The sequence below is a fragment of the Cyanistes caeruleus genome, chromosome Z (assembly GCF_971803275.1).
Source record: "Cyanistes caeruleus chromosome Z, bCyaCae1.hap1.1, whole genome shotgun sequence".
Classification (NCBI taxonomy): domain Eukaryota; kingdom Metazoa; phylum Chordata; class Aves; order Passeriformes; family Paridae; genus Cyanistes; species Cyanistes caeruleus.
In genome coordinates, this window is record NC_141732.1 from 25835158 (window position 1) to 25859120 (window position 23963).

At 37.4% G+C, this 23963-nt stretch overlaps 1 long non-coding RNA gene across 1 annotated transcript; it reads right to left on the bottom strand.

Moving 5' to 3' along the window:
- Window positions 1-18811: 18811 nt before the first annotated feature.
- On the bottom strand, window positions 18812-23386 carry LOC147648235 (uncharacterized). The gene is made up of 2 exons (XR_015280693.1): window positions 22586-23386; window positions 18812-22092 (listed from the first exon to the last, which is right to left on the bottom strand). It is a non-coding gene; the product is annotated as an uncharacterized LOC147648235 (long non-coding RNA).
- Window positions 23387-23963: the final 577 nt, after the last annotated feature.

Sequence of the window (23963 nt, forward strand, 5' to 3'; positions counted from 1 at the left end):
ATTCTGTGCCACAAAGCCTGCTACATTATTAAAAACTGATGTTATGGGTGATAGGAGTAATGCATAACCTGTAAGAGAGGTGTGGGTGTGGGGAAAATATTTTTCAGTGATGGTGAGTTTCATAATGTTGAAGCTTTTATCTGCCCTCTTCAACTTCCTACTTTCTTCTACAGAGGTTACATATATAAGCCTTCTCTTTATGGTTTTATTTATGCATTTGTTTATGTGGAATTAGACAAAGCACTGTAATGCTCATGACTATTAAAATGAGCAAACAATAAAAAATCAGCCTTGATAGATCAGTATCTTTTTCTTTAGAATTAAGCCTTTTTCAGTTCATTGTATCATAATGAATGTCATCCCTTGGTACAGCGGTGTGTAACAAAAAACAAAAATCCTGATCATTTTTTATTTCTGCAATTTTTCCCGTCATTGACATGCCCCCCTAAAACCAGGAATTTGGGATGGAAACACTATTTTGTACCCTCTTTCTTTAGGAAGAAAAAATAGAAAATGCTACAGAATTAATAAATGCATTTGAGCTTCAATTTCCTCTCTTCATGAAACTGAGAATTTTAAACATCAAAAAAATAATTGTGTTGTTCCCTCAGATTAGCTCTCTGTCTGAAATATACTGTGCTAGAATGTTAATTGAGTTTGACACAGGCATGGATATAAAATGCATCATGCCACTCAACTTACCAGCAGTGAAACTGATTACCAATTATAATCATTCTCTGCATGGTGACAGCATACCAAGATGGAGATGTTGAATATTTCAGTTTGCAATATTATCTGGGTTGTTTAAAGTACTGACTACGTGTCCTGAAACCAATAGAGGTAATTGGTATGCATGTAAGAGCTGGCAGGCTGAGCACATCACTTATTTATAGAGTCTTTTGATGTAACTCTGTGGAAAAAAAATGTTAATAAAACATGGTTCAAAGGAAAATTTACACTCACCATTATAATATGACATAAAGTACAAATTATTGTACCTGAATAACTGTTTTCTAGTGAATAGTGTTCCTTTTTCCTTTTATTGAAATAGTCCACTGAAACCTAACAGAAGGGGGAAGGGGAACACAAAGAACAAGAAGGCTATTAACTCTTTTCATTTTGTGATGCAGCTATCTGGAATTAAGATGCATACACAAGATAGCGAGTGGAAAATCACTGGGTATGTCATCGCTTTCACAACCTTCTAATTTGCTCCACAAATTGGTTTATGGTCCTCTTAGGGCATGTTCATCCACAAACTCCATGTCAACAATTGATGTGAGGCCTGAAATGGACCAGAAAACAGGATGCAGGAAGTAACATGGTGACCTCAGCTGAGAAGCAATGAGCCAGTTAAATTAGCCTTCATCTAAGTCCTTCTACTGCAAGGACACCAGCAATCCTTACCTCTTTTCAAACCGGGAGACAACATTAAAATGTTGAGACAGTGTTTACAGAATGCTTTGCTTTTGTCAGAACTAGTTGTAAACCTGATTAAATCTGTGAGGAATGCAAACTTTGTATCAGAGGTAAAAAAGCCCTAGAGCTTCTAGGCACCAGATAAGAAGTGAAAAGAGACACAATATTTGCAAATGCTGGTAAAAAGTAGTTTCATTAGACTCAGAATTTATTTTCTGTGGAGTGAAGGAAATCCTTACTACTGAGAGAGAAAAAAGAGAGGTGAGAAAAGGGAAAAAGGGATGTTGGGGTGTCCAGAATATCTCATGGGGGTTAAATATTGGGATGAAGTATTATCTTAATTAGAAATTGCACTTAATCTTGTCATTAATTCCTGAATTCTTATGTTCATGCCCAGCAGTGGCAAATTAAAGTTGACCAAGCATTGACCACTGTCATTGCCATAAAGCTGACCATTTGCATTTCCTGCTGTTAAATGTTGCACTGTGCAAACTCAGTGCCCGGGGCATGTATTTTTAAGGGACTGTTAGCATTTCATGTAAGCTGAATACCACATTAGTGATGCCTTCCAGTCTTTAATTTTTGCCCTGTGATGCCTGTCCACCATGACAATGTAAACTCTGCACAATTACAGATAGTAGTTATCAACATCTCCCAAAAATGCCTTAGCACATCAATGATTTTGCCTTAAAGAAAGGCAGGTGCTGGTAAAAACAATCCAAATCTACAGTGAATGAATTCCTGTATAGTGAATTCCACACTCAGGTAGTCTCATTAATGTAATTTCAGTTTAGCCTTCAGTTTTATGTAGCATTGAAGGCTACAGCTGCCCATCAAATAAACCTATTGATCTTGTGGCTTGTCTGCTGTCATGGTGATCTTCCTGATTTCATTTTGGCTTTGTAAAATACCTGGGATCACGTTTTAACTCCACTTTAAAAGTTAAGTACATTCTCTTGAGATCATAATTTTGCCTGAAGCAATATTTATTTACTTAAAGTATTTTTGCATGATTAGAGCATGAGGAGAAATAGGGCTGTGAAAAGTGAGTAAGGCCAAATTCTCTTCAAGTTGGCTGCTATCAGGACTGTAAATCCTGGAGAAAGTACCATGGATTTGAGGTGGGTAAGAAAAAATAAATTCTCCTAAACAGTATGTTTCTTCTGGGTACACAAAATTCATGTTTTATTCATAAAACATAATATAATGCTTGAATGTAGAACATTATTTCCCTGGAGCCAAAGTCCTCAATAGATGTCAAGACACAGGAGGAGGGAAGAACACAGATTTGCACATACTCCTTTCCCCCTTCCCCGTCCTTCCACTCCCCTGAGTGCTTTTTGGAACTGTAGTTTGGGATCAAGTGAAGCCCAAGAACACTGTCAATGTAGAAATTCTCACATGGGGAATTGTCCTTCAGACAAGCAAGTAATCAGCCTGTTTGCCCCCAAAGGATATCTGTGTAGCCTGCCTTGGCAAGAAAAGCTCTAGTCAGCCAATTTACAGGTCGCTTTCCCCAAGGTCCCTAGCAAAATGTGTCTCTGAAGGAGGTGGGCACTGATCCATCACCAGGACCTAGGTGTGTGTACCAGGAGCTACTGCAGGAGTTAGTTGTACAGAAGAGACTTAATCCAGTGGTGGAGTTAGGCCAAATTAGGACATTGTTTACTTTCGCTCATATAACGCAACACTTCTGAGTTTCAATATTGTTTCGTTAATAATTGAAGTGAAATAATCTTTCAAGTTTTTTTCTAATATTATTTGATCAACATGAAGACTTACTTTCCAAGACATCAGAGGGGATGAGTTCATCTCCCATTTGCTCCCACTGTTTTCTGTAAGCCAACTATTATCCTCTCATCTGGCTGGCTGTCACTGAGACCGTAAGCCAATCCTTCACAGTGGTTTTGCCACTGCTTGCCCAAAGCAGACCCTTTAAGGTAAGCAGAGTTTTCTACCAGGTACCCAGTACTGTAGGCCATCTACAGGTGTATGAATTTTGGTGTAAAACACGGGGTTTTTTATGAGAAGGCATCAGGGTCTCAACAGCCTAATGTTAGTTGTGGCACGGGGTCTGCAGATTTGGTGTCACCTCTGCAGATGGCTCTGGGTGTAGAGGCACAGCAGTAGAACTCTGACTGATATCTAGAACCGGTTGAGTCCAGTGCAGCCTCTTCATGAGTGCCAAGTTTCAAGTCTGGAACTATTTCTTGAGTACCATCAAGGATGCAGCTGTCAGGAGGGAAAAATTAGGTTGATTTACCCTTGGAGAATGCTACACTAATTCAGGAAATGCACACAAAGGACATGAGAAACAAACATCAATTAGAACAAGAAACATGAAAATATCTTTCAGCATCTGCCCTGCCCTTTATTATTATTCCAAGTGCATTCAACCAATCATTCCCTCAGTCTGCCTCATTATTAGCAAATTGTAAAACAAATACTGAGTATTTTTATCTTCCCATTAGCAATGCTGAATCTCATTTCCTTGTCCGGAAGATTTCCACAACTGCCACAAAAGGAAATATCCTGTGGTGGCCACCTCATTCAAAAATATGTCTTTGAAAGAACATAAGGTGCAATTTAATCTTTCAAATTTTTAGAAAAATAAGAAAGAAATTAATGAAATGACAGCAGCATTTTTATTAGGGTATTAAGGTTTGATATGAGTGTTGAAAAGGTGCAACAAACCATTTAGTGAAACACCATAGGAGTAAAGAATGAAGGAAGAAAATACAGGCAGTAAGAGCTTCTTTTGTTTATGGTTTGAAGCATGCTGACAACAGTTATTAAGGTATTAATATTGAATAACATGCTTTCAGAGGCTGCATATTATGTGGGAAAGAAACAGGCTCCTCAGCAGCTATTTTTACCCCATTTCTAGGTGATACATAACACATGTATTCAGGACATCAGATATTATATCTACAAAGCTCCTGAGGAGAGGAGGGGGGCTGAGAGCGTGTCGTGACCTTGATCTTGGAGTGGGCCCTGCAAGCAGCCTGGGTGAGGAGGGTCCGCACTAAAGCAACACTTGCAGGTTTGGTACCTCTGTGTGCAGGAAATTAATTTTCTTCCCTTTGATGTGAACTTCTAGTGGAAAACACAATACAGACAAAGTGGGAAAGTTGAAGAAAATTTTCTCTGTATAAGTGTATCTAATTAGTAGTCAGCAGCCACTCTCCACCCCATATTCACCAGGGTCCTTCATCTACTTCAAGTGTCTTTTTTTTCATAGGAGATTAAGGAAAGAGAGTCCTTGTGCCAGAAAAAGAGGGAAGCAAACACAAAGGGGAATTAATGCACAGTTTTCAGAACTTAATTCAACTTTTGAGTGATCATGCTCAGACTAACATCTTGTTCCTATTGAATGACAGCTCCCTGTATAAACTGCTTACCTCTCATGTCCTAACAGACAAAAAACTTCATAAGGAAAATCTTCTGGTAGACATCTTGTTCTGACAAATCAACTCCTTTTTATTCTTATTGTATAGATTATATTAACCTTCAGGACCAGCATAAATAGATTTTTCAGTATGTGTTTAGGTTTAGGTGTTGGTATTGCAATGTCTTCTCTTCTGGCTACACAGATCAATGTTTGCTTGAACAAGGGTCTTTTTGCCATTGAAATGTTATAACAAAACAGACAAAACAAAACAGATAATCTGCACCCATGAGTAAGCAATTTAACCACAGATAAGCAAAATATGGAATCTATTATATTTAATTCCATAAACTGGAAATAAAAGTAATAATGGTCTGTAATAAAAAAAAAGACAAATTACAAATATTGCAGTATTGATTTGAAGTAATTTTAGAGAGGTGTTTTCAATTCTGTCAGTATTATAGATCCTGAAAATGAATGGATTCTTTCAACAACATTGTCTTCCAAAAATCCCTCTCATTGCTTGCAATATTTTGAATAAAACTAAGGTAGCACAAAACTTCAAGCAGATGGTTCAGTGACTTTGTTCTTTACTAATCATAGTTATTGAAGCATCCACTTCATATTTTACTGCATTTTCAATGGGTATAGAAAATTTCAGTCTGATAATATCCTTTGTACATCATGCTGCAAATTGATTTTGATGACCTTTCACTCTCAGATAATTAGGCTTCATGCACATTCATCTTGTTCACATTGCACTGAGACTGCCTACTATACTGAAGTCCATAAATTTCCCCCTTTCCAGAATGCTGCCCCTCATTTTTTGTCACCAGTTTGTTGCTGCTGGAGAACTTGGTATTTTTGTTCTGTGAAAATTGTGTGTACAATTTAGCTTGTCCTTACATCATAGAACCATAAGGACTGGAAAAACCTCCAAGACACTGAGTCCAACCTCTGACCATCACGTCAACTAAACCATAGCACTGAGTGCCATGTCCAGATTTTCTGGAATCCTTCCAGCAATGGTGATTCCACCACTTTCCATGGGCAGCCAGTTCCAATGCTTGACAAACTTTTCAGTGACAAAATTCCTCCCTATGTTCCTTCTAACCTGAACCTCCCCTGACACAGCCTGAGACCACAAGGTTAACACTTGTGCTATTGTTAGTATTTGGTGGGAAAAGGCTGAAAATAGATTTTTCTCTATAATATATAAGAAAACTCAAAAAAATAATTTCTCAAATAGTCTCCTACTCATTCTACTCCTACTTCCTCTGCCTCCCTCAGGTATACCTCCTCCTCTAAACTAAGTCTTAACTTGATGGTTTGGTGATTCAGCGTAAAATATTGTTCGGTCCTCCACAAATTCCATATGCATGCATCATAATCACTGCAGAAAACACTGTGATATCCAAGAAGGGGGTGATTTCCAGAAGGGAAAAAGTCCCCCTGGACAGAGACACAGCACAGAGACATAACACATGAATGCAGCTGTCTGTGGTAGAATATTTTACCTTAGGCATCAGCTTCTCTAAAAATATATGTGTTTCAGGGAAGTGCACCTGTTACACAAAGATATATTCAAGTACGTGTTCAATATACTCTGTGAATAATTAGAAATTTTCTGAATATGGACTGCTAAAATTCACATAGTTAAAAAAGGTAAAAAATAGCAGGTAAAATAGCCTTTCAGTTGACAATTATAAAGGAATTAAAACCTCATATTAGATTGCACGTAATTACTTAACCCTAAACACATCATTCTAATCAGGGTTTCTTTCATCTTTCGACAGCAAAAGTTAGTCATATGTTTCAGGTCCAACAAATTAATACCAGTAGCAGATACAACAGGATAAGAGCTGTTTCTAGATTAATAAATATAAACAAGTCAGTCCTGCATCAGGACAAACCTGTATGGACAAAAGAGCCAATGAATCAATGTAATTTCTTTGTATGCTTGACTTACAGACCTAAATGAAGATGCGGGTCTGCAGAGCCAGAGTTCTGCAGCCAAAGCTAAAGGCAAAGCCTTTTGATCCAATCTGTCATAAGCAAATTGATTTGCAGGTATAAAAGAATACAGAAAGAAAAAGAAAGAGGAGATAAAGAAAAGTAAGCAAACAATACCGTTGTTTTGTAAAAGGTTAACAAGTTTCAGCTCCCTGTAAATAGAGACAGAATTATTTCTGTTGACATGCTATGATATCAATACAGGTGAATTCTATTAACTTCAGTCCAACAAGAACATTTGTTTATTTCTGCTAGGAAAAGAAAACTAGAGCAGGAAATTAAGATTTCAGAGGGTAAGAACATTAAAGCCAGTCAAGCTTAACAATACACTCATATTGAGATATTTTTACTAATAATTTTATTGTTGCATTTGTCAGTAAAGGAAAGCTCCAAGAGAGGACAGATTCTGGAACACAGCCAGAATGTGTTTACTATCTTATGAGCAGGATGGAAAAGAGCTTTCTGCGTTTCTTGCTGCATAAGATCCACAAGGGCAGGGACTTTGTGTTCTCCTTTATTCTGTACAGCTATCAGCACAGTGTCAGTTCTTAATAAATAATAAATAAAATAATGACTTGAAGAACATATAAAAAGATGAGTGGGGAGGACATACTAAATTATTCATAAATGTTCCCAACAATGTCACTTTCCAATTAAAGTGTCATCCTATCGTCTGTGTGGGTGAGACAACAACCTTCATCTCACACAAATGCGACAGCACTAAGAGCAGAAGGATTTTGTCATAAATTAGTACCTAGGGTGTGATAAAACATTTAGAACAAGTTTTCAGGAGTGGAGTTTTTCTATAATTGTCTTGTCTATGCCACTGAAATTCCAGCCATTTTTCTTGTAGGAAATATATGGACTACAATTTGTCAAACAATTTATCAAACAATTTGAATAAAAGCTCATAAACTACTTAGTTGTTCTCTTTCTTAAGCAAGTCACACTGATCAGAAATTATGTTAAATTTATTTAAGGCTATCACCCCATCAGTTTCTCCCTACTATGAATCGACTGAATAAGGTTTGAAGGGACTGCTTCTGTCCTGCCTTGGTTAGCCAGGAGCAGAGTGAATCTTTGTGTCAGAAGTGCAGTCTAGTTTATGCCCCTGTTGTTCAAGGCCAGCTTATTCATATTAGATGAAGTGAAGCATGAGTGATCTCACCAGCCTTTGTACTCTACAGTGCAGACCTCCCTAAAGCCACTGTAATGACTCCCCTGCCTCTTCCATGACCACCAGGATCAACATACAGCCTACACAGCATGGGGGGTACTCTGCATCTCTCCCTCTGGTAGAGGTTTCCTCGGCTCCTACAAAGACAGTGAGCAGCATGGTGAGAAGGCAGGAAAAACAGGTGAAATGTGTCTGTTCCCCCAACCCTAAGGAAAATGTTCAGAGAGGGATGTTACTGCTCTTCTCCAGTGGTTCTGTTCTGAGTCACACAGCGTTAGTGTGGCTCTCAAAATTACAGTGCCAGGAGCCATAAAAGCAGTATTGCAATAAACATGAGATTCATTCCAATAAAAAGTTAGTTTATAACTATCAGAGACTCAAAAGTTGGAACACAAAACTCTGAAAGATGCAAACACAGAAAACAAAACAGAGCAGTTCAAAACGTGTGTTGTTTAATCTCATGATTCCTCAACACATCTTACCTGCTCAGACAGCGTACAACTTGGGCTGACAGTACTTAGGAATATTTCTGGTGTTAGATGACTGTGGGCCAAACTATTATTCTTTTCTTCTCCCATTTGTTCAAAGATTTGGACTAAGATATGAAATTTCCTAACAGCAATGTTGTGTTAATTTGAGTATATACTCCCTCATTATAGGTAAATCTATGTAAAACTGATTGGTTCATTATACAGACAAGTAATTACGGGCCTGCAGAGCCAGGTGAAGAAATATCACTTGTAACAATTTTATTTAATTGGTAATAAGCATGAAATAAGCTTTTGACAAATTTCAAGGACAAGACTTTTTATTTATTTTGCAGCTGAAACTAATGATGAAATTTAAGCAAGTGACAGTTCTGTATAAAATGTTGTGGATAGCACAAATATGCAGAATATTTCCTGGATCCTCTTGTTTATTTATAGCTGAGATGATGGACAATGCCTTTAAGCTGGCTTCCCAGAGCATACTGCACAATCATTTCATTCACTTTGTCAACAAGCTTTGGGTTGATGAATTTCAACAGAAAAATGCTGGGTAAAGCACTGCAGACCTGCATGATTCATTTTGCAGCAATTTTCTTGAGGCTGACTCAAGATTGACCTGCTATCTTCCTTGTCTTCTTATCATTTTCCCATCTGGAAAAGTCTGAGTCCTGTGGTATGCTGGGGAGTAAGTGATCTGAGACTGCTGGTGCATTCAGAGGTCATTAACAGTCATAACTCTTAAAATCACCACCCTCCTGCAGACAAGGTTAATAGTAGTCTATAGAATTGGTAGAGAGTTCAGTAGTTAACTTTAACTAGTATAAATACTGAATGAATTTTTTTATTTTCTTTGTTACCTCAGACATAAAACAAGAATTGCATGTTTTAGAGGCTGCTACTGAAGATTATGTTGAAAATTTGGAAATTAAAGATTTTAGAACTTTATGGCCAGTGAAAAACATCATTCTCTATATATCTTTTGGATTAACTTACTAGTTTTCTTGCTTTAAAACTGAAATATGACTGTATTTTCACAGTGCCTGGCAAGTTTGATTAATATAGCAATTATCTTAGCAGTCTTGCCCTAGGATTTTTAATCCAAAAATTTGAAGAATTAATTTTTAATAGAGAGGAAAAAAAAATCTACAAATTTGAGAAACTACTTGGTAAATACTGCCAAAATTCTAATAGGTAAAAAAAAATCATGTCCAAGTGAGTCAGTTTAGTGTCATAAATTAAGAACAAACTAAAATACCCAACCCTTCCCAATTCCTATCCCCCAAAATCAAAGCAGGAATTAAAAACTATACCAGACCTCAAAGTCTAAATTTTGTAATTAATCTTTGCTCCCTAAATAAAATTCAAAAAAGTTTTTTGAAAATAATAGGAAATACTGGAGTTTTCTACAATGAGGTAAAAAAATCCCCTTGCTGTCATTTTAGACAAATGCTAACAATGACAGATAACCTAGAAAAGTAAGAAACAAACAAAACAAAGTAATTTTTTAAAAGGGGTACAAAAATGAGCATCTAAGAGGGAGTAGGTAATAATTACAATCAGCCAATAAAAGAAAGAATAAATAGTTCATCATAATAGAAAAACAATACACTAAGTATAACTGAGCAACAATAACTGTTATTATCCCCAAGGGAGGTAAACCCTGATAATTATATTTCCAGCTGTTATATCTATATGTGTGCATATATGCACACACACATATAAGGTATGTACATGAATGACAAATATCAGTCCTAAAATGAAAGAAGTCCGCACATTATAGTGAACAAATTATGCAGATATGTTCAGAAAATTCATCTGTTGCTTACTGAAAAGTTTAGGATTTCAGTATTTAAAATCCTTCAACTGGGCAACACGTCTTTTATTAAAAATACTTTACCTCATGAAATATAGAATTAAAAAATATTTTGCTGCAACTTATATCTATTTGTAATACTCATATTTGTAATGGCATTCTACTCTTTTGTGCCTACAGATATCACTTATCAAATCTGGAGTAGCATACTTTACAGGTATATGAGAGAATAAAACTTAATACACCCCTTGTAAGTCCTTTGTAATTCTTTTCAAGACCCCTTTTACCCCTGCTCTTTCCCTGAAGTCCTGGTGAATTGCTGAGTTTGTGGAGCGTTTCACTCTGGGTCACTGATGTGATTCAAGTTGACATCATCAGTGGACCAAGAATCACTGCCCTCTAAGGATGAGTTTGTGTTCCTCTAAAACGAGTTGGTAACTTGAGCCAGTTTCCTTTGAGGCAAGGGTGACAAGCACCATCTCAGCTGACAATCTTTTGGTTCAGTCTTTGCTGAAAAGACTGAATATCTGACCCACAGACCAATCACTACAAGTCAGAGTGGAGCAGGTACTCAAGCTCCTTTCAAAGTGCCAACCATTCCTCTTGTGTAGAAAAGATGAATAATTTGTTCTCCAAAGCTATTCATCTCTACTGTATTCATGAAGACGATGCATGAAAAAGAGAATAAAGGATTTATTTGACTGTATAGTCAAGTTGTCATTAAGGAAACTTTCTAAGAAAAGAGGAATGTTATCTTGTCTTCTTGTTCTGATTATCTGGAAATCAATACATCCTGACTTAGAAAAAAATCCAAAATAATATTATTTAACAACTAGAAATTGATGTGACTGATGGAGACATTGGTTTCGGTATCTCCTGTAAGGCTGTCTCTCTTTTGAATATGAAATCTTTATCTTTTTTTTTTTTTTAATTAATGACCTTTTCCAATAATTTCCTCACTACAAGTATTTAAATTCCTGCATTATTTACAAGCAGCTTTAAAAAGTCTGTGCTCAGGTTGACAGCAACCTCTGTGAAATGATGGGAAATTTCTGATTTGTTTAAATTTCTTTTCAGCTGATAATGGAACTCTACCTGTATACAAAAATACATCCACTAAGTGATGGGATTGCTTTTCTATTGATTGTCCTTCTCAAATAAGGCTTTTCTCTACATTTATATAATCCCCATCTTTATGGTGTCAGATGATCTGGGTGATTTCTAGTCCTGATCCTCTTTTCTCCGAATCAGCACTGTTTGCCCATGCCCATAACAGCTGTATATTTAAAAATGCAGTCTACCTCAGTTTAATCCCATTTCTGCAGGCTTTAACTGGCAAAGCCTTCCAATTTACTAAATAAGGAAATCTCTGATCTGTGAAATATGAAAGACACATTCCTATGAATTAGTCCACCTGACCTGGGTGGAACTTATTCGTACCTCTTTAAAATAACATCATTGATGGTTTACTAAATTGTTTTTCCAAATTCCTATTCTACCTGTTTTGTTTTGTATTGATTTGTTTTGTTTTGTTTTGTTCTGTTGATACCCATACGAAAGAAACCATGCATTCAAAGCATATTTTTTCACTTGTAGGATAATACAAAATCAACTTCTGTTGTTCATCAGTTGCCAGTCTTGACTTTAGAATACTTAATGCTTGAGTTGACTGACTGGTGTTCCAGGGTTCCACTGCATTGGCTGAAACACAAAACTGCTGACTGTTGTAGCACAGGATCAGTCTGAAGCCTCTTATTCTGTAAAACATTGATACTTTTTCATGTGTGGGTAATTATAACATATGCAGGATACCCTCCCATCACCAAGTCTAAGTCCGACATTTAAATGATTGTTTAACTTTGCTAAAAAAAAGGTTAATTAGTGTGAATTTTAATAACTTATTGAATATGATAGGAAAAGCATATGTTCCATGCTACAGTTTATATTTGCACAGAAATATCTTCTTCTAAGACCACATAAGAACAGTCCATTTAAAGGGCCTACACTGCATGCTGAATGTGTCTGTTAAAAAAAAAGAGATAATTAGCTGTGTTACAGAATTTATATTATGTGGACTCACTGGATGACTAACAGGAAATGTTGCAAAAATATGGGGTTTTTATCAAATCTATTTTTAAATTACCCTTACAGTGAATCAATCTGAAGCAGCTAAAAGGCAGGGAGAATGGAATGGAGAGGGTGACTCATGTAGAATTAAATTTACCTTCTAGAGACCCCCATGACTGCACAAAGTTCAACCCATTGTGGCTGTTCTGCAACCAAACATTTGATGCATTGTTCAGTGTCAAGAGTGGAGGCAGGGAAGAGCCACAAAATGAGGCTGAAAATCCTTGGTGATGCTAGTTGCTCTCTAAGATTGGCTCTGTGGTGTATTAAGGCAAAAAAGAAAATAAAAACATCAGCAATAAATATAGAAAGCAAAAGAAAAAAAAAAAAAAGAAAAAAAAAGAAAGAAAACAGAATACCTGAAAGTACTGTTCCTTCTGGAAAACAGATTTTTGGTTGCTTATGTATTTTTTATTTGCTATTAATAAATCAAAATATCAAAGCTCTCTTGTACACACCAATCATGGGTTCCCCAAGGGAAAATCTTTTTTATGTCCTGAATAAATAATAATATTTCATTTTAATTATTACAAGCAGTAATAGTATGGTTTTATAAGGAAAAAAACCACCAGAAATCTGTATGCAAAATCTGTTTCTTCCTACAGCTTTTGGGACTGTTGTTCATTCATAGAAGATTTCACAGTAATAAAAAAAATAATAAATGGAAGAATTTCTATAGAAGAACAGTATAAGCATTTAATGTTTGGGAATCAGAGAGGTTTATTGTTCTTAACACAAACATTTGGGAAGCAGCCACAGAGGCGTGGAAAATATTATGCAATAGCTAATATCAACATAAAAAAAGAAATGACTAACTTAAACATGGTGTGATTAATGATTTAAAATACAATTTACTATTTGCTAGTGTACCTATACCCATATATATTAAAACCTAAGACATTTACAAGTGGACAGTTCTCCTTTTGGAAGCTCTCATTAAATTCTCCGTGTTAAACATTGGTGTCAGAGGTTAACAAAACACTCCATGAACTGAGTAAACTATGTGTTTAAGTATTCTTCTTTAAATTATTAATTTATGTTCATGTTGATAACAGTTAGATCTTTCCAGATCTTTGGTTCACACTTTGGTAAAAATAGCACAGACTAACACAGTTATGCAGAGTTGAATGAAGTTTAATGGAGAATAAAAGAATGCAAAGACTTCAAATATCCATAAAGGGCAAAAATCCAAGCATTATTGGATTCAAAAGATGAAGCAATCCCCCAGATGCTTCACAAAACCCTGAGATTTACTGCTTCGACTGCTCATAATTTACTTTGTCTTGTTTTTTGTACAGAGTTGTGTCTACCTCATACAAAGCTGGAGGAAAGGTATATGATTATACACTCACTGGGACAGGGCAAAAAGGTGTGGTATAAAATGAAAAATAACTGGAAACATTTTTTTGCAATACACAGTTGAACTAACTTGCAATATTTCTTTTTGCATTAGTTAAATTCACTTTCTATATTGCTTCGACTCTCTTTGCCTCTGCACCGTGGGATTTGGCTGGAATGGAAGTACCAAGGAACTGAGTTATTCTCACCTCCTTTCAATGTGACTCTTTTATCATGGGAATTGTAAGGTTTATATTTTTGAAAATTTGGAGGCTGATTTAAACCCAAATCTCCTTCCAACTTAACTGCTTCTGGTAATAACAGAAGGGTAGCTCAGCAGCTGTTCTGTCATCTCACAAAAAAAAGTTATTAAGCCTATCAGTAAAAGTTACACCACATGGGCACACGGTCTACCACTGTGAAGCTCAACTGGCGATCCTGGACATACACAATTAAAAATGTGATTTGTGCAGACACTTACAAATGTGATCTGTCTTCACCCGGCAGAGGAGCTGTGCCACCTGCATGGCATTTTTGTAGGATCTGTTTCAGAGGAGATTGGAGGAATTCAGAGCCTTGGCAAGAGTATAATGTTTGGCAACTAACCTTGGCTGACAAACAATTGCTTGAGCAACTGTTTCAGCAGCAATTCTGCATTTAAAACATGCCTCATAAGGATCTGATCACAAATTCATTGTCCTGAAATTTGAAGGCTATTCAATGCCATCCCTGGCATTTAAGTAGGTAATTTTTCCAGAACAAGAGTTTGAAGGCAGCTGGGTCCACCCTCATGGCTCACTTTCGTTGCTTTTAAATAAATTGTTACCTCTCATCTTGAATGACATTACATATCACTCATCACTATCTGTCAGAAGTTATATCAGTATCTATGCATCAGTATCAGATGTTGTGCTTCCTGGGTGAAGTCTCAATGTTTACCTTTAAAATGTCAGTCCTTCTGCACTCCTAGCATTCACAGGCCTGTTTATCAGTTTGTTTTCCACTGCTATGATCAGAATAAATGAAGTGAGAAGGACAATTTACAAGGAAGAAGCTGTAGGCAGTCATCTGCAGGTTTCAATTCACTGGCCATTTCTCTCACGGATCCTTCTCGCAGTGATAGCTCTTTACTCTGATTTACTATTTAGATTTTGTATCATCGAGAATGATATCATTCTGATAACAGACCTTCTCTACTGACATTTAAAGGTGTCATAATTTCTCCATTTAGGTCACTGCAAAAAGACAGGAGACAAGAGAGTGGTGTGGCCATCGCAGCTCATGCTCTCTCCTACAGTAACATCTCTATTCAAACAGTACTATACACAATGCGTGGTGCAAATCAAGAAATCATTTGAATCATCACTGAAGGCATTCAGGATGGCTGACTGACATCTCCAGCAAGCAAAGGTACAAGGAAGGAATGCCTAGGGTGGGGTGCTCTGTGACCTGAGAAAAATTCTAGGTAAGTTTGAGAAAATTAATTTCCTTACTTCCTCAAATGTCACTGGAACAGTCTCCTTCAAACAAAGTGAACATGACCTTCAGATGCCTTGCCCTCAGACTGTATTGCACACTTCTGAATATGAACATCTAGCATTTTGGATGTGGTACTGAACAAATTGCAGATTGACCTGACCTACTTCTGGTCATTGCCACAATGTTTGTGACCTGATCAAGGAAGGGTGCAGCAGAAAATCATCATAAGCCTTAAAATCAGCATATTAATAACTTAGTACTGATTTGGAAGTCATCATCATCATCATCATTCTCTGATAACAGTTCTTATATTTATGTTATTCATAACATAACACATTTGTTTATTTTTTTTTACATAACTAGTAAAGCAAATATTGCAGTTGAAGAGTAAAAGTTGAAGAGTAAAGTTGAAGAGTAAAAGTTGAAGAGTAAAACACACCTTAAGAACAAAAAAACGACTTAACAACAGTGACTTTCACAGGATATCCATGCAAAAATCCATTGCACTTGCATTTCAAAAAAGGTATCAGTATTGGAAGGAAACCCACAGATACAGAATGTGCCATCTCTGCTCTATAACCTGTTGTCTATGGCAGCATGTTTTGGGACTCTAAAAGAGAGCAAAAAATGGAGGCAACCAATAATAAGAAGTGAAAAACTTTAACTATTACTTACTCCTGATATTAACAGTAGGTTGTACATGCCTGGTGTAGTATCTTCTAGGGTCTGTCTGCAGGTAGTAATATTAACACAGCCACTCTATGCATCTGTCTATTTATTTATTTCTCTATTTCTCTCTCTCGCTCTCTCTCAACTTGCTAATGTACAGAGGAAAGACTGTAGAAGCTGTATTATACCTAAGCGATTAGTACCCTAATCCAGAGCTGGACAAGGCAAATAAATGTTGAGTTGCAGGGGCTGTCTGCCATGGCAGCTGTAAACACAATCCTTCTCATCTGGGATAGAAAACTTTGTCAAAGGAAATTTCTGTTTCCACTGTGTCTTTTGTGCATCTCCTCTTGCTAAGCAGAAACACAGCCTCTGAAACTGCCAAGCCACTACCTACTGAAAGAACAGCATTCACTAAAGAATAAGAAAGCAAAAATGTTTTCTTTTGATCTACAATCCATGTTTTGCCCTTCCTCTGCACTGTTCATACATATGCACCACATTAAAAAAAACACATCTAGAACAAGCTCCTTTCTGTTGTTCATATGTGTGAGCACAGGCTTGATCATCCAAGAGAATGAGCAGGTGGGACACAGCCAGGATCTCATTCATTAAATTCACACAGTTATTATTCACTGGCTCCACTGACCCTTTGCTTGGAACATTTTTCCAAAGTTCTTGTGCCTTTGTGACTACATTGTTAAAAGATTTTAAGGCAGCTTAGAAGCAGGATGCTCACAGGCGAAAACCAGCCTGTTTTCTGTCTGCTTCTTTATCACAGCCAGACCAGGAAATTGTGATGAACTTCCACACTTGCACATTCTCTTCCAGCAGGGCTGGAATATCAGAGAAGAATTGTACATTGTAAATGTTTTCCATCAGTAGATACCTATGACTATAATCACACGTCCTAAACTGTGGATTAATAATAATAAGGTATTATTATGCAAACTGTGACTGAAATTTGATTTTGCTGCTGCAGAAAGAGAGGGAAAATGTATTTTCTCAGGCAGACTGCTAATTAAACTTGGGAGCATGGCAGAACAGCTGAATGCAATGGATAAGTAGCTGCTATCCTGCAATTATATATTAGAGTATTAGTGATCTCAGAAATGGTTTGCTATCCCATCAATGAATCCATCTGAATCATTGAATTAAAAAAATTATCTAATTTCATTATGAGTCTTGGGGACCATTTAATGATGTCTGCTTTTAGCTCTATGTTAACAGCCTACCTAATTTTTCTCACTTTCAAATGAGATGTGGTTTCAAAGGTCTTTTGACTTTTACATATGCACACATAAGACACTTCAAAGCATGCTAGGTAACTTCAGTCCACAGAGGAACTCATTAGTGTCCAATACACAGCATGTCAGGATAAAAGTACATTTGAAAAATGAAGTACTTAAAAAAAAAAAAAGAACATTTTGCTGCTCCATTGTAATTGCTAAGCCATGTTTATGGGCATTTCACTGACTCAAAGGTATTTTTGTTGTACTAAAAGAGGAAGTTAATTTAATTAATGTTAGAATCCTCCTGGGAATGTGAAAATTCCTTTAAAACATTTTGAAAGGAAATTTTCAAATTTCAAAATCCAAAGCACATATCTAGAGACAGGAGCTACACAAATTTAAAACATATCTAGATGGTGAAAATGTAAATATATTTGCTATGTGTGATATTAATGTCTTTTTCACGCACAGACATGCAGCTGAAAAATGATGATTCAGAAACAGAAGAATGCATCCATTTGCCAGCATGAAAAATGGCAAGGTACTTTCTTGATTTTAAACAACTGGGGGGTGGTGAAGACAAAAGTCCAGTTTTTAAACCCTGATATTTTAGCAAGCTAAGACTGAGACTCTTTTGTAGTAGATTCCTAATTTGTTCATTTTACACTGTCTAACTAGATCAAAAGGCAGTGTCAAATGCCCAAAGCAGTGTTTGTCAGCAGTTCTCTTTAGTTTCAAAGCATCTGAATAAAGGAAGACTAGTACTTTATTTCCAAACAGACACAGGAAGGCTCTTGTTGGCAGCCCGTTGCCGCAGAATGAATACATGCCATGAGTACAGACCATTTGTCTGCTGATTACAGCAGACCCCGGGGGAGCTGATGTTAGCTCTCATTTTCACCTCTCTTTCTCACACAGCATCTCCTTGCTGTGGCAGTCCTGCCTCCCCTCCTCCTCCTTGCCTTCATTCCTCACGGCTTTGATTCAATCTGACTTGGCAGTGGTATATTTAAGACTGTTTTCCAAATTAAAATCAGGCTGGGTTGTTTGAAATGTGTTGACTTGCCTTGAAGGTTAACACAGAGAAGAAAAAAAAAAAAAAGTCGAGCTATTCTCATTTGGAATTCAGTACTGATCATAATGAATGTACTTGGTATTCATGTGAATCTCACATGTATTTCCCTAAGAGTGCTACTGTAATTTAACACTGCTACTAAAAATATTGGGGGTAGAGGGGCACTTAAAATAAAATGTCATAAAATAAAAGGAAAGAGCTCGTGTCTCTGCAGCAGCTCTGTGGTTTGCTGTTGTTTTAATACTTGATTTATAAGCTTTCTCTCCCATCCCCCACTAATTTCCATAGAATTTTCTGAGAGAAAAGATGAGAAATATTCTTTTACTGTGCTAAATATGTAGCCTTATGATCCCTATGATTCAGTACTCTCTAGGGCACTGGTGATGTATGTGCTATCAAATTACATGGATTTTACACACCTATTTTCTCTGATATGCAATAAGAAATGTGTACTTACTGCAGTAACCTTGCATTACTCATGCTGCACTTTGGAGAGACAGAGTATGCTGCACCAAGCACATTCAGTAGCCTGTCATAATGTTTTTCTCACCGTATTTTAAAGAAGAAAATTTGTGTTAAACTCCAGTACATAATTTTCTTTGATCCCTAATTAATATTTAAAATACGGTAAATTGCCGTATTTTGGTGGCAATAGGCTTCAGGGCAATGCCATAGTGTTGTACAATACGTTGGCTGAGAATCATTTCTGCAGATGTAAATTTGACTATTCCTCTACTTTGCTTGCTTTGTGCAAACTGTGATTGTTTTCTCCTCTTGCATTAGATTGTTGTTGCTGGAGCAACACAATTAATAGCAGCTTTTAAGGTTTAATTATGGAAAAATCTAATTACATTCCAGTGTTGCTCTTATAATCATTCCAAACTCAAAGGGTTTATCCCTCTGCTCTTCAGTGATTCACACATTTGCAACTTTGCTCATCTAAAGCTTTATCAGAGAACACTACATTTGTGACCTGAAGTCAGGAGTTCAGTTTCTCAGAACAAGAAATGAGTCACAAAAGGTATATAAAAGTGAGGTAGTTTCATAGACGTGAGAAAGTAAGAAGGGGTGGGATGTAAACCAGTTTCTCTGTTGATAGCAACATCTCAGCTTTTTCAGTTTCTCTTCTTTCCAGGAGAAAAGCAAAAAAATTAAACCCTATCTGCCTATTTCAATTATGCTAGAAAAACATGCATAGAGTCTGATGCCATGCAAGACATGGAATCCATTCAGCACCCTTAAAGAAAGTCCCCACATCCCTCTCTGCTCAGAGGAAAAAAGCTGGACATATTGGAAACCCCCTGATAAAGAATACATCCTCTTCAGTTAAGGAATGCGGGAGCTTAAGCTGGTCACAGAAGATCTCGTTCTGACACTCTAGAAATATGTCTCTCCTCTGATTTTTATAGAATTCTTGTTAGAAAAGCAGTCTCGTTTGGGACCTACACAGTGCTTGGATACCTGAGATTGGAATACAAAATAAAGCAAATACTTTAAATTGTTGACTATTTAATTAATCATCCATACAGGCATGAGAGGAGATGAAACTCTCTGTTATTCTTCTGTCATTCTCCCCTTCATAATTCATATTGGTTTTGGCCAAATACACCATTTACATTACACAGAGGAACAGCCAGGGGTAGTATGTTTGTTATAAGAATACCTGCATGCATTTTATAGACACTTAGGAAGTAAACACTTTAGATAATTTCCTTTTCTCTTTCTTTACATGTAACTCTGTTACAAAATGCAGCATAATTACGTCCAAATTCCTTGTGAAAACTTGGGGAATATGTCTTGATTTAGAAAAAAAACATTTTTTCAGACTAATTTTACAAGCCCCAACTCTATTTTGGTAACCACCAAAGTTGAGGGCAGGTTGATATATTTCTCCTAGTAGACACCTAACAAAAGGATGTGAGGAAAGGTGAAATAGTTGAAAGTGAAATAGACCCCCACATCAGAAAAAAGGGATACTGCAATATGTTACTCTCTCAGTAGCTCCCTGTGACTTAGAGCAAGCTGAAATGATGGGACTAAGGTAGTGAAAGTGTTGTGTAAAATCTGGTTTCACATATTTTTTGTTCAGAGTGGAAGGTTTGGTGACTGGTGCAGCAATACATGAGCTGAGTTTCAATTGTAAATTGAAAAACACAGGATTTCTGACAAAAGGGCTCCTTACCCTATACTGTAGGCTTGTAAATGTCCATGATCTGAATATATATAGCTGCCATTATTTTGTATATGCAGACTTTGGAATTAAATTAATTTTGTGCTATGACTATTGCACTATGAAATGGAATATTCCTTTGCAGACTATATTTCAAATGCTATCCTTTGATATATACAAAGAGATACGTCACAAAAAGAAGTGAAGTGTTAATAATAGAAGAGACATAATGAAAATTAATTGCTCACTTAGAAGCTTTTTTTTTAATTTTTTTACCTACACTAAGCCTGTAATCTAATCGGCATTTCCCCTAAGTTGTTACCAATGAAAGCAGTATTCCCATTTCCATGTCTTCTACATCCTCTTGCCACATCATTTTCAACACAGTACATAGCTGTGCCTTTTTTGTAGGGCACGTGAGGAGGAAGAACATTTTTAGGTAGTAAAAAAGGGACTAGGCAAGTACTGAACCTGGCACTGCCAATGACAGAAATACCTGGAAGCACGATTGAATAGGAAGGAGACATCTTATGTTCTATTTTCAGATATTACCTTGCCTTTGCTACTGAAAACATTCTTGCATTCATTCACTTACTGTATTTATGTGATCTGTCTTAGTTTTCACAGATAGTTTTTACTGAGGAATTATAATTTCTCAAAATATCCTACCTTGAACACTTTATATAAAGTTGTAGTAAATTGCAATTTTATCCTCACATTAGTCTCAAAAGTTAATCTGAAAACATCCTTTCAGATGCAGGAAAATGTAGAGAGTATCCATCTAGAGACTCAGAGTTAAACAGCTTGTAAAAGAAATTAGGGAAAGATTAGGCTACAGATAAGAATGTTAAAAGTGTTGCACTATACTGGAAATTTTTAGTCTCGATAGGATATATATTTGATGTAATGAAATTAGGACGAGAAAGAAAGAAAGCAATTCTAGACGTAAATCAATAAGAGAGTAATTTGCTAATTGAAGTGATGAAAACGGGGTTACGTGACCCTCCAGACACGTTAATATTCTCAATTTCTTATTATGATCACAGATCTGAGTAGGAATATACTTGGATTATACTAATATACTTAGATTATACTAATCTACTGGGTGAAGAATTATGTAAAAGTGTAACACAGTTGTGAGAACTATACATTTCACAGTACTGAAAAGCTTTTATCCACTTTTGCTCTTTGGTGGTACAACCAGTTCTTGAAAGTCTTAAACTGGAAAATGTTAAGTGTTTGCTCAGCTTTAGGCCTTTCTACTATCCTGCTTTGGTTTTGATTGGCCAATTTGAGTTTCCAGGCCAACACACCAATTATGTAGTGGGTCTAATACTGGCCAAATGTCCGTGCACCCACTAGAAATTATTTACTCATTTCCTGCTGTGAGATATGGACCAGGAGGAGGAGGGCAAAACAGGCTCAAAATTTTAAAGGGTATGAAGAAAACTTTATTACAGAATTAAAAGAAAAATTATTAAAACAATCAGAATAAACCTTCAGAACACTTCTCCCTCAACACCTTCTTTTCTTTCCCATTGACAACATAAAGGAACAAAACCTGGAACTTTAAGTCCGTTTACCACCTCTAAAATTATCTTTCTTCAGTCCATGTAGGGAGACGAGTCTCTCTTGCCATGCCATGGAGACATCTCCACAAGAAACAGTTCTCTTGTGACTTCAATGACACAGCAAATCAGACACCTGGAAAAGAAAAATCTGTTCTCAGTGGGAAAGTCCCTCCCATGCCTTGCAGCTTTCCCAAAGCCGCTTTCATGGGCCATGTCATGGTCCATGTCAACTTATGGGGTACTACTTTAAGTAGTAGTTCCAGTATACCTGGAACTACTACTCCAGTATGAGCTGTTCCAGTATAAAAACAAAAGTTCTTTTATCTTTGGGAACAGAGGCTTTTCTTTTTCTACCCCTGGGGCAAAGATTCTCATCTCTCTCTGTTCAACTTTCTCCTTGGATTACAGCTTTTCAGCATCCACATGCTTCAACACGAATGCCCTTTTCTCATGACCTGCAGGTGAATGCTACATCCCCCCATGTGCTTCATGAATTACAGGGAAAAAACAAACTCTGATATATCAAAAATATATCTTCACCATAGCCTCACAAAAGAATTTCATCCCAAGACCAAGGCATCTCCTCAATCCCCTCCTAACTAGAATTTGACTCCTTCTTTACTGACCTCAGTGTCCCATGTTGTTTTCTTTCCTTGTCTTCACCCTTTCCTTTTCATGATTCAGGACAGAATTGGTGTTTGTAGGTTCATTTGTTCTCAAGCTTTATCAACTGAAACAGTTTTTATCGAGTTCTGCAGTGCTGAAAGGTGGATCTCATCCAGGTTGTGCATCAGGGAGATCGCTCACCATGCCTCTCACTGCTGGTCACTTGGTCTTTGCCAACGCCACGCGAGCCGTGTCGGCCGCCAGCTCCACACAGCATTTTTCTTCATGCAGAGCACCAGAAACAAGAAAAGCTGCTGCTGCCACTGTTTTTGTCCTTCTCTCTGCAGCATGGCTGGCTAAAAGCGGCTAAACAAAGAAAGTCCATTGCGAGCCATGCCAAGGCAGAAATGGCCCCATGCTGCTGTCCTGGTTGCACTGATTCTTTGGCCCTGCAGTCCCGGACACGTGGCTGCTCCTGATCCGAGATGGCGGTGGCTACTCCTGGCCTCAGGTCATCTCTAGTGCTGACCACAGGGCCACTTCCAGCACTGGTTCTGGCCACGTGGCTGTTCCCAGTGCTGATATAAGCCCCAGCCAGCAGTGCTGCCAGAAAAAGGACTGGGGGTGCTCTGCCAGGAGAGGGCCTCAGTCAGTCCACCAGGATGGGGCCCAGCAGGCTTCCCGGGAATGGGCCTGCGCTGCAGCAGAGCCTGGCAGGCCCAGCCTGGCCATGTGGGCCTGGCGTGGCCAAGTCAGGCCGCTGTCCAAAAACCAGAAGCCAAAAGAGCCACCCCCGCCTTTACATGCGCCTTCACAGAGGCGTGTTCAACTCTTTTTAGTGGTTTAACCGGGTGTCAATCTTCAAAGTAAGCCAGCTGATTGGCTCTGCCAGGTCCCCCCAGATAACCTCTCCCAGCTCAAAACTAGACCTCCTTAAGCCAGGACATGTTCTTTGGGCTTCAGCAGGCCTCTCTTATTTTGAAACATGCGTGGGTTTAACACATTCATAGATTAGAGCCTTAGTAAGTAGCAGCAATTTTTCTACCTGTGTATTCTTGTTAAATTTTAAGGATTAGATTAGTATTTTGAGCAGACATCCATTCTGTTCTCCAGAACAGAGCTGTTGCAATCTCACTTGGCATTTCTGGGCTCTGGTGTCTTGGCCTCTATTTGTCACCTCTCAAAGCAATGGTACCACATAGTAAGAAGTACTGTGTTAAAATACAGCTTTCTGTGAGGAAAAATTAGACTCCCAGACCAGTGTCAGAACCTTTAGATTAAGAAGTTAAAAAGACCCTTATTGATAAAGGAAGTGCAATGTGCATTCCTTTACTAGTTTACAGAGAATAATTCTAAATTTCAGGTCCTTTGTGAATTTTTCCCTGAATATTCTACTTG